Source organism: Palaemon carinicauda, chromosome 18, assembly GCF_036898095.1.
Source record: "Palaemon carinicauda isolate YSFRI2023 chromosome 18, ASM3689809v2, whole genome shotgun sequence".
Classification (NCBI taxonomy): domain Eukaryota; kingdom Metazoa; phylum Arthropoda; class Malacostraca; order Decapoda; family Palaemonidae; genus Palaemon; species Palaemon carinicauda.
Window position 1 is genome coordinate 120,506,409 of NC_090742.1, and position 14,500 is coordinate 120,520,908.

Sequence of the window (14,500 nt, forward strand, 5' to 3'; positions counted from 1 at the left end):
TATGTACAATTGTGTGAAACACGGTTGGTACAGGATTCTTCCATTACAGCGGCCTATTTGTTTACATCTCCAATTCTTAACTGTTTCGTCGAGCTTTGGAAATTTATCAAATGCATACGTAAATTCACTATATGTGAACTCTATTAATTTGTTTGCTTAAATACGATTGAGTGAACACTGGCAGCCATTATAATATATGAAAGGGTACAGAAGTTTTCTATTCTAAAAACTAAAAAATTTAACCCAAGTAATCCTGGAAAATAGCAAATTTTGTTCTTAAAACTAAAATTAGTAATTTTCAGGGAACAGGCTAATAGTAATAATATCTACTAGTAATAACCGTTTGCTGTGGCAAATAGTAATGGTTTAGTTGTTTTCAAAGAATGGGCTATTAGTAATAATATCTATTAGTATTAAAATTTCACCGGTGGCGAATTCTACGTAGCGGCAAATAGTCTTTGATGGCTAATTGCTGGTGGCGAAATGTGGGCGGCAAATTGCCGGTATCCGTGAGTATATATATATATATATATATATGCGTATGTGTATATACATAAAATATAGTAATACAATAGGCTATAAACTGTTTATATATATATATATATATATATATAAATATATATATATATATATATATATACTGTGTATATATATATATATATATATACATATATCTATGCTGTATATAAATAAATAAATATATATATATATATATATACTCTGTGTATATATATATATATATATATATTATTATATATATGCGTATGTGTATATACATACAATATAGTAATACAATAGGCTATAAACTGTTTATATATATATATATATATATACTGTGTGTGTATATATATATATATATATATATGTATATATATATCTATGCTGTATATATATATATATATATGTATATATATATATATATACTCTGTGTATATATAAGTATATATATATATATATATGCGTATGTGTATATACATACAATATAGTAATACAATAGGCTATAAACAATTTATATATATATATATATATATATACATATATATATATATATATATATATAAGCAGTACTATTTTGGCCACACACGATCACCCCCCCCCCCCGATCACCCGGAAATGAGGGTATGGCCGTAGACGCTCACCCGGAAAAGATGGTATGGCCGTACACACTCACCCAAGGTCACAGAGGCTTATTGTTGACGGAAGTGTAGTATTTTTAAAGAGTTTTGTTTACAAACATTGCTTTGAAAGACGTTTGTTTCGACAGTAGGTCGGTGTTGATGTAAGTGGAGTATTATTTTTGTTCACAAACATAGAGTTGAAGGTCGTAGGGTTCGTAATGGCATACGTACGGGAACTATTAAAGGGAAATTGTTTACGTAAGTAGAGTATTATTTTAAGTTTCTTGTTTACAAACATTTAGTTGAAGACCGTACGGTAGTGTGTCACTATTAAAGGGAATTTGTTTACAAAACATTGAGGACGTAACCATTTGTTATTATCAAGCAACTCTTTGTAATGACGTGCATACGTGTTTATACGTGTCCAGGAACTGTGGCACTGTTTAGAAAACCTTGAGAACGTAATCATAGTGTGCTACTATTAAAGGGAATTTGTTTACAAATATTGAGGGTGAAATCGTAGTATAGTGGTATTAAAGATAGTGTGACACTATTTAAGGGTTTTTTTTTACAAAACATTGTTGGTGTTAAAAAAAAAAAAAAAAAAAAAAACAGGTTTACGGTGTTTTTAAAAAAACAGGTTTAACTTTTGTCATTAACGTAGTGAGAGCGTGTCTACTGTAATACTGAGTCATCTTACCACCCGTTACGTTGTCCCACCTGGGCTATTTGTAATGATTAATTATTTGTAATGATAAGGGTAAAACATGCCCAGACAGTTTCTACAGCCGAGTCAAAGGGCTAACCCGCGGCCCCCGTTCGCTACCTGTTGATAGGCCTACACTTGTCTCACCCTGCACCTGGCGCGTAATCCCTAATTATTTGTAATGATAGGGGTAAAATGCGGGCATCCTCTACACCGAGTCAAAGGTTCATCCCTTCAACTTTCGTTCTCCACCCGTAGGGAGGCCTAAGTACCAGTCCCAAGCCTTACCGGACGCCGTGGACAGTAATCGCTACACCGACCCAAGAGCTATTTGTATTGATTAATTATTTGGAATGATAGGGTGAAACACTCACAGTCTCCACACCCGAGTCAAAGGCCTAACAGCTAAAAATATCAAATGAACACACACACACACACAAAAAAAAAAAAAAAAAAAAAAAAAACATCCTGTGACGAATACAGACAACCCAACTTCCAATGAAAAGCTAAAAATATCAAATGAAAGGAAGTACAAGCTATTTTAGACATTTTTTTTTTTTTATCAAACTAGTTTATTTACATGAAAACTTACAACGTTTGAAAATCCACGTCATCGGGGAAACTGATTCCCCCGTATTTCATATGAGGGATTCTACTACTCTCACCCTTTTTTAAGGGACGAGATAACGATACGCGCAAAGCATCCTTGGGGGTTTTGCTTACCCCTTTGGATTTTTTCTTCTTCCTGCTGTCCTCCTCCGCTACCTTTTCACAGACCATGGCCACAGCCGGAGAATCAGAGTCTCTCTCTCTCTCTCTCTCTCTCTCTCTCTCTCTCTCTCTCTCATCTTTAAGTTCATTTGTTTTAAGGCCTTTCGTTAACATATATGGGTAATAATCACTTACATTGACAGATATGGGGAATAGAATACGTATTACAACTTAAGTTTCTTTTATTATACGAAGCATACATGCAAAATAACATTTCGTGAATAAGGACATGGCATTTAGTGGGAAAAAAAATCTGACCCTAAAAACCTTCATTTGAAACCCTAACATTTGCAAGCTTAAAAGCGGTAGGGAAACTTTTAATGATTACGTTCTCTTAGCACTTGCCAAATCTTCATTGAAAATTCAGGTTTTGTATATTTCCAGATGTACACACACGGTCTTGAATTTAAATGGAGAAGATAGTATAATAACACTGTTACGTCATTTTCCTTTAAGTCGGTGATGGATAAATGCTCCCTGATTTTTCCTAAGGGCGGCGCAAACTCCATTTAGACTTATGCTATGCGTAAAATATAGGCAGAAGAATGCGCACATAGCCGAATTGTAATTTTGCACTCTCATATTATTTATGAAACACTTCATGGAAAAATACCTTCGTAGAAAATCAGTAAAGTATACCGAATGATCTTTTGGCTGCATCCCCAATGTGTCAAAAAATATAATGTTTTCTACCGGACTTTTCTGTATTATAAATACAACCCAGTGCCCAATTTCGCGATACTGATCTGATAGCAGAGTATTCACAATAAGTAAGATGAGTTTTGTCTTTAGCAAGGGAATCTTGAAGTCGACCAACGAGACCCTTCTCACCCCTGACTACATTCCTTTCAATTTAAGCCTATGGAAAAGTACCCATCTCTCTGTCCATTTTTCTTTTCTTTTTTTTTTTTTTTTTTTGGAAGTATCGAAATGTACGCCAGGATTTTGCGTTGCTTATATTGATAATAACAACAACTAGAGCATCAGTAACAATATTAAAATTTACGGTATAAATGATAACAATAACAATATATTTCATTTTATTCGATTGTAGTGCACGGTTTACTTTATTGATGAGAGAAAAAAACAATTAACAATATACATTTACTTTATCCTTTTAAGAAATTGAAGAGATTAATCTCTATTCCTCAGCAATACAGCTAATCATATTATCTATAATGTTCCGTTGCCGTATAATTTTACGAACTTTCGAATATGAAATGAAAGATGTGTGGATGTTTTATGCTATCCCTATCACTAAAGACGTTTGTTAAGGGATATATGAAAATTAGTTCCACATATGTCAACTCTACCAACTAATATCCTTCACAAACATACACAAGCGCGCGCGTGCACACACACACACACACACACACACACACTTATCTATTCCTTACTTGTTACAAAATCCAGTATATCAATCGTGTATGTTCCCCCCAAATCAGAGTTTAAGCGAAGAGGAAGTTTCCCCAAAATCAGAGTGGATCTGACTTATATTAATGAAAATCGTTTAATCAAAGAGAAATTATTTGGTAATCTCAGTCTTGTCTGGGGTAAATTATGAGGAGAGAGTCGAATATGGAAAGAATTGGTCATTCTTTTCTATGCCTCTTCTCGTCTCCCCTTACTGAATTGGGGCAAGTTGTTGGGTTCTCCGAAAAACTGTTTATGACTAGGATACTTCAGTTCGGTATTATGCCTAATTCAAATGGAATGGTAGATTGTCTCCTCTAAGAAGAAACCCGATATTACTTTTTGAAGATTCAAGTAAGCAATGTGTAAAAAAAAAAAATGGATCATCAAACAGCCCGCTATGTTAGATTAGATAGAAATTTAGCGGCCACCCCCTCTCTATCCATCATTACACATTACTTTAGTAATGTTTCGGGATTAGCACTGGTTAAAACTGGGAATTAGGAGGGAATACAATTAATGAATGTTTAGTTTAGTCATGATATGGCATCTTTTTTTTTTCCTCTGTCCTTTTGTATTTGCTAGCTCCTTGATCTTTCCCAATATTTGAGTACAAGAGATAGTGACCGAACGAGTCACTTATGCTTGATTTGTAGATAACAAATTGATTGTCGACTCGATAATGTGACATTATTTTTGCTTTAATACCATTCTTCATGACAGAAACTGCAGCGTCCAATCATCATCCTAGCTCGAAGTAACTACTACTCTTTTTCTTTTTTTTTTCTTTTTCGATTTCTTTACGATCTACGTATAATGGAAGGTTACTTCCTTAGCCGTAAGACTCTAGTATTAGGGTAATGAAAATGAAGTAGTAAGATTTGGGATAAATTTCACGAGTACACTTTTTGTAACTTGTTATGATAAATCCTCAAGCACAAACATGCCACGTCTCTTTAATGGTCGGCTACTAATTTACAGATATACGTGGCACTTACACCCATGGGAAACATTTCAGGTCATATGGTTTAAAAAACCAAGGTATAGGAGCAAAAAATTAAATATTTTTTGTACATAAAATGAATAGCTGAAAATCACTTAAATTAAACATTTTGAAGGGATCTATAAGAAAATCGTGATTTACATTCTGTACCCTCAAAATTTCACTAAATGACCTGAAGTTTCATATGTGCATACCTTGGATATATGCACTAAGGATGTAAATCACGTTTTTCTTATAGATCCCTTCAAAATGTTTAATTTAAGTGATTTTCGGCTATTCATTTTGACAAAATATTTAATTTTTTGCTCCTATACCTTGGTATTTAAACCATATGACCTGAAACTTGGTATGGGAATGTCTACTGTATAATGTATACCCATAATACGTTATTCCCATTTTTTTTATACACTACTTCAGAATGTATAACGGGTCCTTCGTATAATCATTTATATCCCAGAATCATCTTCACCACTGACAAGACCTTAAATTTCATTTCGGTAATGGATATTGATGAAGTGATAACAATATATGATAAGTTGTAATTTCATGTACTTTCATTGTATGTTATTTTTAATGTGAGTTTCCTGATAAAAATCTATCAAATGTTACGCTGGTGCATACTTCATTGAGTCAACCTTTTAAGAAGAGGTGGGTACTTGCTACCTCAAACTACGTATCAAAACCTCACGAGAAATTCAGTGTGTTGAAAAAAAAAAAAAAAAAAAAAAAAAAAAAAAAAAAAAAAAAAAAAAAAAAAAAAAAAAGACACAAGTCCTAAAGCATAGTTATCATGGTGTTAACATCAGGAGTATGGAAAAGTTGTTTAACACCTACTACTGAGGTGCCTGCGTGTGTGTATACTGTAGGCAACTTTGAATATGTGCTGAATATTTACTTGTTCCGTTGTATAGTTCATGCGGAGTTTCGGTAAAGGATGAATATTAACCATCTCCTTGGTATGTTTTTCTCTATGTTTCTGGTATCTTTCTTTTTTATGTTATCGATTATGAATTTGCCTTATGTATGCCCCATAATGCTAACATGTATTCCCGCAATGTTCATGCGTATGCTATTGTAATAGATTTCGCGTTTTTGCCAATATCTTTATTTCATTTAGGCCACGTACGTAATTAATGAGTATGGAATATGTACACCTGTTACACTGAGATAAAAGAGCGAACCCTTCATAGGCACATTAGCAAACCCACCCCCCACCCCCCGGTCCATAAAATGCTTACACGACCCCCCACCAAAGGGAAAAAAAGTATAAGGGGTTTACTTTGAAATGACGGCGTGTAAAGAAGATTTTTTCATCCATATCTAATCACTCCTTCGTGCTGACTAACCCTTTCACATGCTTCCTTCAGTATTGTTGTAAGCAGACAAACTATGCATGTTTCTGTAGTATCAAAACTAAGTTTTCATTGGCCACCATTTTTAAAGCTGTATGCCATTTGAAAGTGGGTTTCCGAGCTTATTAAAAAGAATAGAAATGTGCCATTGATACTTCAGCGTGAATGTAAAATCTGAAACTTAGTCAATATCCTCTAAATGGAATGGTCTCTTCAGTAAAAAGGTGGAGTAAAAAAGACCATAATATAAATTGAAGGAAGTATTTGAGTAGAAATTTCAGAATTTTCTCACTCCAAACTATTTCAGAATCGAGAAATGTGAGTAAAAAGAGTGGAATTGACGCTATAATTATAAAATTGCTTGTAAAAAAATTATCGGAGTATGGAAATGCCTTCCCCATAAACGCATCGGGCAAACAATAAGGATATAACACTTACAAATAAGTAAATGTAAACAATGAAATACCTGTAGTAGTAAACAACGAAAACTGAAAGTATAACACGTTGACAACTTCCATGGTGTAAAATAAACACGAACCTGAAAGAAAATACCGGTAGCCTACGTACCATGTGATGATGCGGAGGTGCGGGTATGAAATTGTTGAAAGGTCGCGCACGCGCCCTCCCTCGTTGCTTAGAATTTCGTTCATTACCGCAAATGTCTCCCTAAACATTATCCGGCCTGTGATGTCAGGACTTATATCATAAAATTCAGTCTTCATTCTACTATACCGTAAACTAAAGCATAATAGCACGCATAACTCAGAATCATAATTACGATTAAGATCAGCTTTCACTGTTACTATATGGTAGGAGACTCAGTCATTTTATTTCTGGAGTGAGGTTGGTCACTAAATGCACTGAATTGTGAGCAGTGAGTAACAAATATTGTACGTGGCGAAAAATTCTGTGTCACCGCTTTGTTTCATGTACTGTACACTTAGGAAGGATATCAGTAGTGGTGAGTTGCATAGAACTAATGTTAAAGTATTAAGAGATATCCTTATATTATTTCAGAAATGGAATTCAATGAATATATGTAACGCATACAATGAAAATATGCAACGCATGCCGAGAGATTTATAGCGAAATGCAGTCTGTAAATGCGCTTGTTTCATTGAACTAATCTCACATTTCAGTTTACACAGACGTTTTTACTGTGAATAATTTACTCACGATGAAAAGTACACCGGCCATCTACCAGTATCACGGGAGCGGTGACCCGTAAAATCTAACTCGCCACCCTCCGAAAAATCCACCTCGAAAATTCACCGTACAATATTTCCGCTTAACTAGATTTCCACCCCACCAAATTTTTACCTATCTTTGCAATTAAAGATAATGATTTAAAAATGTTATCAAAGTACACAAATAAAAATTCACAATTCTTCCATTTTATAATGTCACACTTCTTTTTTTCGATAGCAGTGTATTTTTTTTCTTTTCTTTGCCGAGTATCTGCGTCTAACATACGTAACTTTGCTTTTGTCATAGTTTCATTCTTGGGGAGGTCCCACACAATTTCCATAAATTAGTGTGAATCGGAGTAATAGAAGACTGAATAGCATCCGGAGTTCTCCACATTGCCTCTCATGGCATTTAATAACCCTTTGGCTCTCCATTCCTCATTAGGTAAAGCAAGTGAAGGACTACTAACGGTAGCAAGTATAACCGGCTTACTTGAATTATAGTCATTGTGAAAACGGAGACGACAACCATTGAAGAATTTTCCACAACGTCGATGGGTTCTTGTTTTAACACAATGTCTTTATGCTTCTTGTTTATGTAATTTTCTTTGTCACTTCGTTTTCCTTTCAAGGAAGAAATGTACGAGAGGGACATGGTTGCAAAATAAATTAAATGAAGTTTCTAAGACAACGATAAGAAAGCAACTTAAATTTAGATGGAATGCAATTTTAGTATATCGTTTCACTTGAAATATCAGTTTATTTTGAGAAAAATAATCGCTTAGCTCACGGGATTAAAGCTTTGTTTGCTTATTATGTGTGGTTTTTTTTCTGGGGGGGGGGTGAAAAGTGGTAGGGGGATGAAAATAGAGGGAGAAAGTTTCTTGGAGTCGTAATTTTGTCACGGACATGAGTCAAGATCTTGAAAGGTGAAGGAACCGCAAACGGGGAAAATGTATATATCCACTGATGGATAGTTTGATTCTTAGGTTACAATATACTGCAAAACGTTTTTCATTACATACCCAAGCAATGTTAGAAAAATGATGGGTATTACATTGTATGCGATATTAGAGAGTATATGATGTCAAATGCTGCATAAAAAAGCATAAGCAAAATATATATAAAGTCATAGTGAAGATTTTCTCAAAATGTTTCCCATGGGTGTAAGTGCCACGTATATCTGTAAATTAGTAGCCGACCATTAAAGAGACGTGGCATGTTTGTGCTTGAGGATTTATCATAACAAGTTACAAAAAGTGTACTCGTGAAATTTATCCCAAATCTTACTACTTCATTTTCATTACCCTAATACTAGAGTCTTACGGCTAAGGAAGTAACCTTCCATTATACGTAGATCGTAAAGAAATCGAAAAAGAAAAAAAAAAGAAAAAGAGTAGTAGTTACTTCGAGCTAGGATGATGATTGGACGCTGCAGTTTCTGTCATGAAGAATGGTATTAAAGCAAAAATAATGTCACATTATCGAGTCGACAATCAATTTGTTATCTACAAATCAAGCATAAGTGACTCGTTCGGTCACTATCTCTTGTACTCAAATATTGGGAAAGATCAAGGAGCTAGCAAATACAAAAGGACAGAGGAAAAAAAAAAGATGCCATATCATGACTAAACTAAACATTCATTAATTGTATTCCCTCCTAATTCCCAGTTTTAACCAGTGCTAATCCCGAAACATTACTAAAGTAATGTGTAATGATGGATAGAGAGGGGGTGGCCGCTAAATTTCTATCTAATCTAACATAGCGGGCTGTTTGATGATCCATTTTTTTTTTTTTACACATTGCTTACTTGAATCTTCAAAAAGTAATATCGGGTTTCTTCTTAGAGGAGACAATCTACCATTCCATTTGAATTAGGCATAATACCGAACTGAAGTATCCTAGTCATAAACAGTTTTTCGGAGAACCCAACAACTTGCCCCAATTCAGTAAGGGGAGACGAGAAGAGGCATAGAAAAGAATGACCAATTCTTTCCATATTCGACTCTCTCCTCATAATTTACCCCAGACAAGACTGAGATTACCAAATAATTTCTCTTTGATTAAACGATTTTCATTAATATAAGTCAGATCCACTCTGATTTTGGGGAAACTTCCTCTTCGCTTAAACTCTGATTTGGGGGGAACATACACGATTGATATACTGGATTTTGTAACAAGTAAGGAATAGATAAGTGTGTGTGTGTGTGTGTGTGTGTGTGTGCGCGCGCTTGTGTATGTTTGTGAAGGATATTAGTTGGTAGAGTTGACATATGTGGAACTAATTTTCATATATCCCTTAACAAACGTCTTTAGTGATAGGGATAGCATAAAACATCCACACATCTTTCATTTCATATTCGAAAGTTCGTAAAATTATACGGCAACGGAACATTATAAATAATATGATTAGCTGTATTGCTGAGGAATAGAGATTAAACTCTTCAATTTCTTAAAAGGATAAAGTAAATGTATATTGTTAATTGTTTTTTTCTCTCATCAATAAAGTAAACCGTGCACTACAATCGAATAAAATGAAATATATTGTTATTGTTATCATTTATACCGTAAAATTTAATATTGTTACTGATGCTCTAGTTGTTGTTATTATCAATATACATACATCATACATACATATACCAAAGGCACTTCCCCCAATTTTGGGGGGTAGCCGACAACAACAAGAAACAAAACAAAAAGGGGACCTCTACTCTCTACGTTCCTCCAGCCTAACCAGGGACTCAGCCGAGTTCAGCTGGTACTGCTAGGGTGCCACAGCCCAACCTCCCACATTTCCACCACAGTTGAAGCTTCATACTGCTGAGTCCCCTACTGCTGCTACCTCTGCGGTCATCTAAGGCACCGGAGGAAGCAGCAGGGCCTACCGGAACTGCGTCACAATCGCTCGCCATTCATTCCTATTTCTAGCACGCTCTCTTGCCTCTCTCACATCTATCCTCCTATCACCCAGAGCTTTCTTCACACCATCCATCCACCCAAACCTTGGCCTTCCTCTTGTACTTCTCCCATCAACTCTTGCATTCATCACCTTCTTTAGCAGACAGCCATTTTCCATTCTCTCAACATGGCCAAACCACCTCAACACATTCATATCCACTCTAGCCGCTAACTCATTTCTTACACTCGTTATCAATATAAGCAACGCAAAATCATGGCGTACATTTCGCTACTTCCAAAAAAAAAAAAAAAAAAAAAAATGGACAGAGAGATGGGTACTTTTCCATAGGCTTAAATTGAAAGGAATGTAGTCAGGGGTGAGAAGGGTCTCGTTGGTCGACTTCAAGATTCCCTTCTAAGGACAAAACTCATCTTACTTATTGTGAATACTCTGCTATCAGATCAGTATCGCGAAATTGGGCACTGGGTTGTATTTATAATACAGAAAAGTCCGGTAGAAAACATTATATTTTTTGACACATTGGGGATGCAGCCAAAAGATCATTCGGTATACTTTACTGATTTTCTACGAAGGTATTTTTCCATGAAGTGTTTCATAAATAATATGAGAGTGCAAAATTACAATTCGGCTATGTGCGCATTCTTCTGCCTATATTTTACGCATAGCATAAGTCTAAATGGAGTTTGCGCCGCCCTTAGGAAAAATCAGGGAGCATTTATCCATCAACGACTTAAAGGAAAATGACGTAACAGTGTTATTATACTATCTTCTCCATTTAAATTCAAGTCCGTGTATGTACATCTGGAAATATATAAAACCTGAATTTTCAATGAAGATTTGGCAAGTGCTAAAGAAACGTAATCAATAAAACTTTTCCTACCGCTTTTAAGCGTGCAAATGTTAGGGTTTTAAATGAATGTTTTTAGGGTCAGATTTTTTTTTCCACTAAATACTATTTCTTTATTCACGAAGTGTTATTTTGCATGTATGCTTCGTATAATAAAAGAAACTAAGTTGTAATACGTTTTTTATTCCCCATATCTGCCAATGTAAGTGATTATTACCCATATATGTTAATGTAAGCGAAAGGCCTTAAAACAAATGGACTGAGAGAGAGAGAGAGAGAGAGAGAGAGAGAGAGAGAGAGAGAGAGAGAGAGAGAGAGAGAGAGAGACACACACACACACATATCCAAAATAATTATTTCCACACCCACACACACATGTCAATTTCCCGAAAAAATATACTCATCTTTACTACAAGGCATTAAAATCTTTCGGCTTAACTTATGACCACCTAATTCATTATGATTGCTACAGCCATGGTCGGGCAATCATTGCGTTGAATTTCAAACCTGAAATGGCGTTGATGGATACGCTGGAAGTAGAGAAAAATGGGGATTTGAGAATCCATTTAACGTTTGATAGGCAAGTCAACGAGAATAGAATTATTTTACTGTTTGGAGAAACCCAGGGAGTGATAACCACCGATCAAACCCGAAATGTATATTGCGATGTCAGGGCGTAATCAAATAAAAGTTTTCCTACCGCTTTTAAGCGGGCAAATGTTAGGGTCTTTCATTGGAAGTTAGGTTGTCTGTATTCGTCACAGGATGTTTTTTGTGTTCATTTGATATTTGTAGCTTTCATTGGAAGATAGGTTGTCTGCATTCGTCACAGGAATTTTTTTTTCTTTTTTTTTTTGTGAGACAATAATATCTCCTTCCTGATAACTATAATTTCTTGCTTTTCTTGCTTTAATTATTTTACAGTAATTTTGATGTTTCCTTTAAATAAACAAATATTAAGTACTATGTTTCTTATATTATCTACCCACGTATTTTGGTGTGTGTGTGTGTGTGTGTGTGCGTTTGTGTGTGTATGTGAGTATGAAGCCATCTTAGCGTTATCCTCAAATATGCCAGGGTAACAGTTAGAAGGTCAAACACCTTCTCTGAAGAGAGAGAGAGAGAGAGAGAGAGAGAGAGAGAGAGAGAGAGAGAGAGAGAGAGAGAGTGAGAGTGGGTAGGGACAGGTGCTTAGGCCTATCTACAGGTGGAGAACGGGGGCCGCGGGTTAGCCCTTTGACTCGGCTGTAGAGACTGTCTAGGCATGTTTTACCCCTATCATTACAAATAATTAATCATTACAAATAGCCCAGGTGGGACAACGTAACGGGTGGTAAGATAACTCAGTATTACAGTAGACGTGCTCTCACTATGTTAATGACAAAAGTTAAACCCGTTTTTTTAAAAACACTGTAAACCCGTTTAAAAAAAAAAAAAAAAAAAAAAAAAAAAAAAAAAAAAAAAAACCACCAACAATGGTTTGTAAACAAAAACCCTTAAATAGTGTCACACTATCTTTAATACCACTATACTACGATTTCACCCTCAATATTTGCAAACAAATTCCCTTTAATAGTAGCACACTATGATTACGTTCTCAAGGTTTTCTAAACAATGCCACAGTTCCTGGACACGTATAAACACGTACGTACGTCATTACGAAGAGTTGCTTGATAATAACAAATGGTTACGTCCTCAATGTTTTGTAAACAAATTCCCTTTAATAGTGACACACTACCGTACAGTCTTCAACTCAATGTTTGTAAACAAAAAACTTAAAATAATACTCTACTTCCGTAAACAATTTCCCTTTAATAGTTCCCATATGTATGCCATTACGAACCCTACGACCTTCAACTCTATGTTTGTAAACAAAAATAATACTCCACTTCCATCAACACCGACCTACTGTCGAAACAAACGTCCTTCAAAGCAATGTTTGTAAACAAAACTCTTTAAAAATACTACACTTCCGTCAACAATAAGCCTCTGTGACCTTGGGTGAGTGTGTACGGCCATACCCTCTTTTCCGGGTGAGTCTGTACGGCCATACCTTCATTTCCGGGTGAGCGTCTGTGGCCACCCCTTACTGGGGGGTGAGTCTGTGTGGCCAAAATAGTACTACTGCTATGTTTGATCAAAATATAAATTTGTTTTGATTCATGTTTGTTTTTTACTAATTCCTGGTAGATGGTAAGCTTTGATTAAATCAATGCATTTTTGTAAAAAGAAAAATTCAAATGCAAGTATAGTTTAATTATACATCTCCATATAGGTATTGAATAATACTCACCTAATTGTTGGACAACAAAACTTTAAGTTTACTTTTTGACAAAATTATTTTAGGAAAAATTAGTTACGTACATACATACATACATTAACCAAGGCACTTCCCCCAATTTGGGGAGTAGCCGACATCAACAAATGAAAAAGAAAAAGGGGACCTCTACTCTCTACGTTCCTCCCAGCCTGACAAGGGACTCAACCGAGTTCAGCTGGTACTGCTAGGGAGCCACAGCCTACCCTCCCCTTATCCACCACAGATGAAGCTTCATAATGTTGAATCCCCTACTGCTGCTACCTCCGCGGTCATCTAAGGCACCGGAGGAAGCAGCAGGGTGTTACGTACAATATGTAAAAGCAAAAATTCTGAGGAAATTTCCTTTTCAACTCTTCCCGATTTTGTTCCAGTTTGCTTATGGTATTCATGAGCACTGAAGCCTGAAGGAGGTGCAGACGTTGACGTTCAAAAAGTTGAAAAAGGTCTTTGATATCCTGTCTTCCGTTTGAGCCGAGGTGAAATATGATATCTTCAATAATCTAATTCTGTAAACTTCGTTTGGATGGTGAGTTTAGTTTGAAAGTTGTCTGCTTTGGGTGCTTAAAATATCCTACTTTTGGGTCCTTAAAATATCCTACTTTTGGGTTCCTAAAATATCCTACTTTTGAGTGCCTAAAATATCCTACTTTTGGGTGCTTAAAATATCCTACTTTTGGGGGCTTAAAATATCCTACTTTTGGGGGCTTAAAATAGCCTACTTTTGGGTGCTTAAAATAGCCTATTTTGAGGGCTTAAAATATCCTACTTTTGGGTGCTTAAAATATCCTACTTTTGGGTGCTTAAAATATCCTACTTTTGGGGGCTTAAAATAGCCTATTTTGGGTGCTTAAAATATCCTACT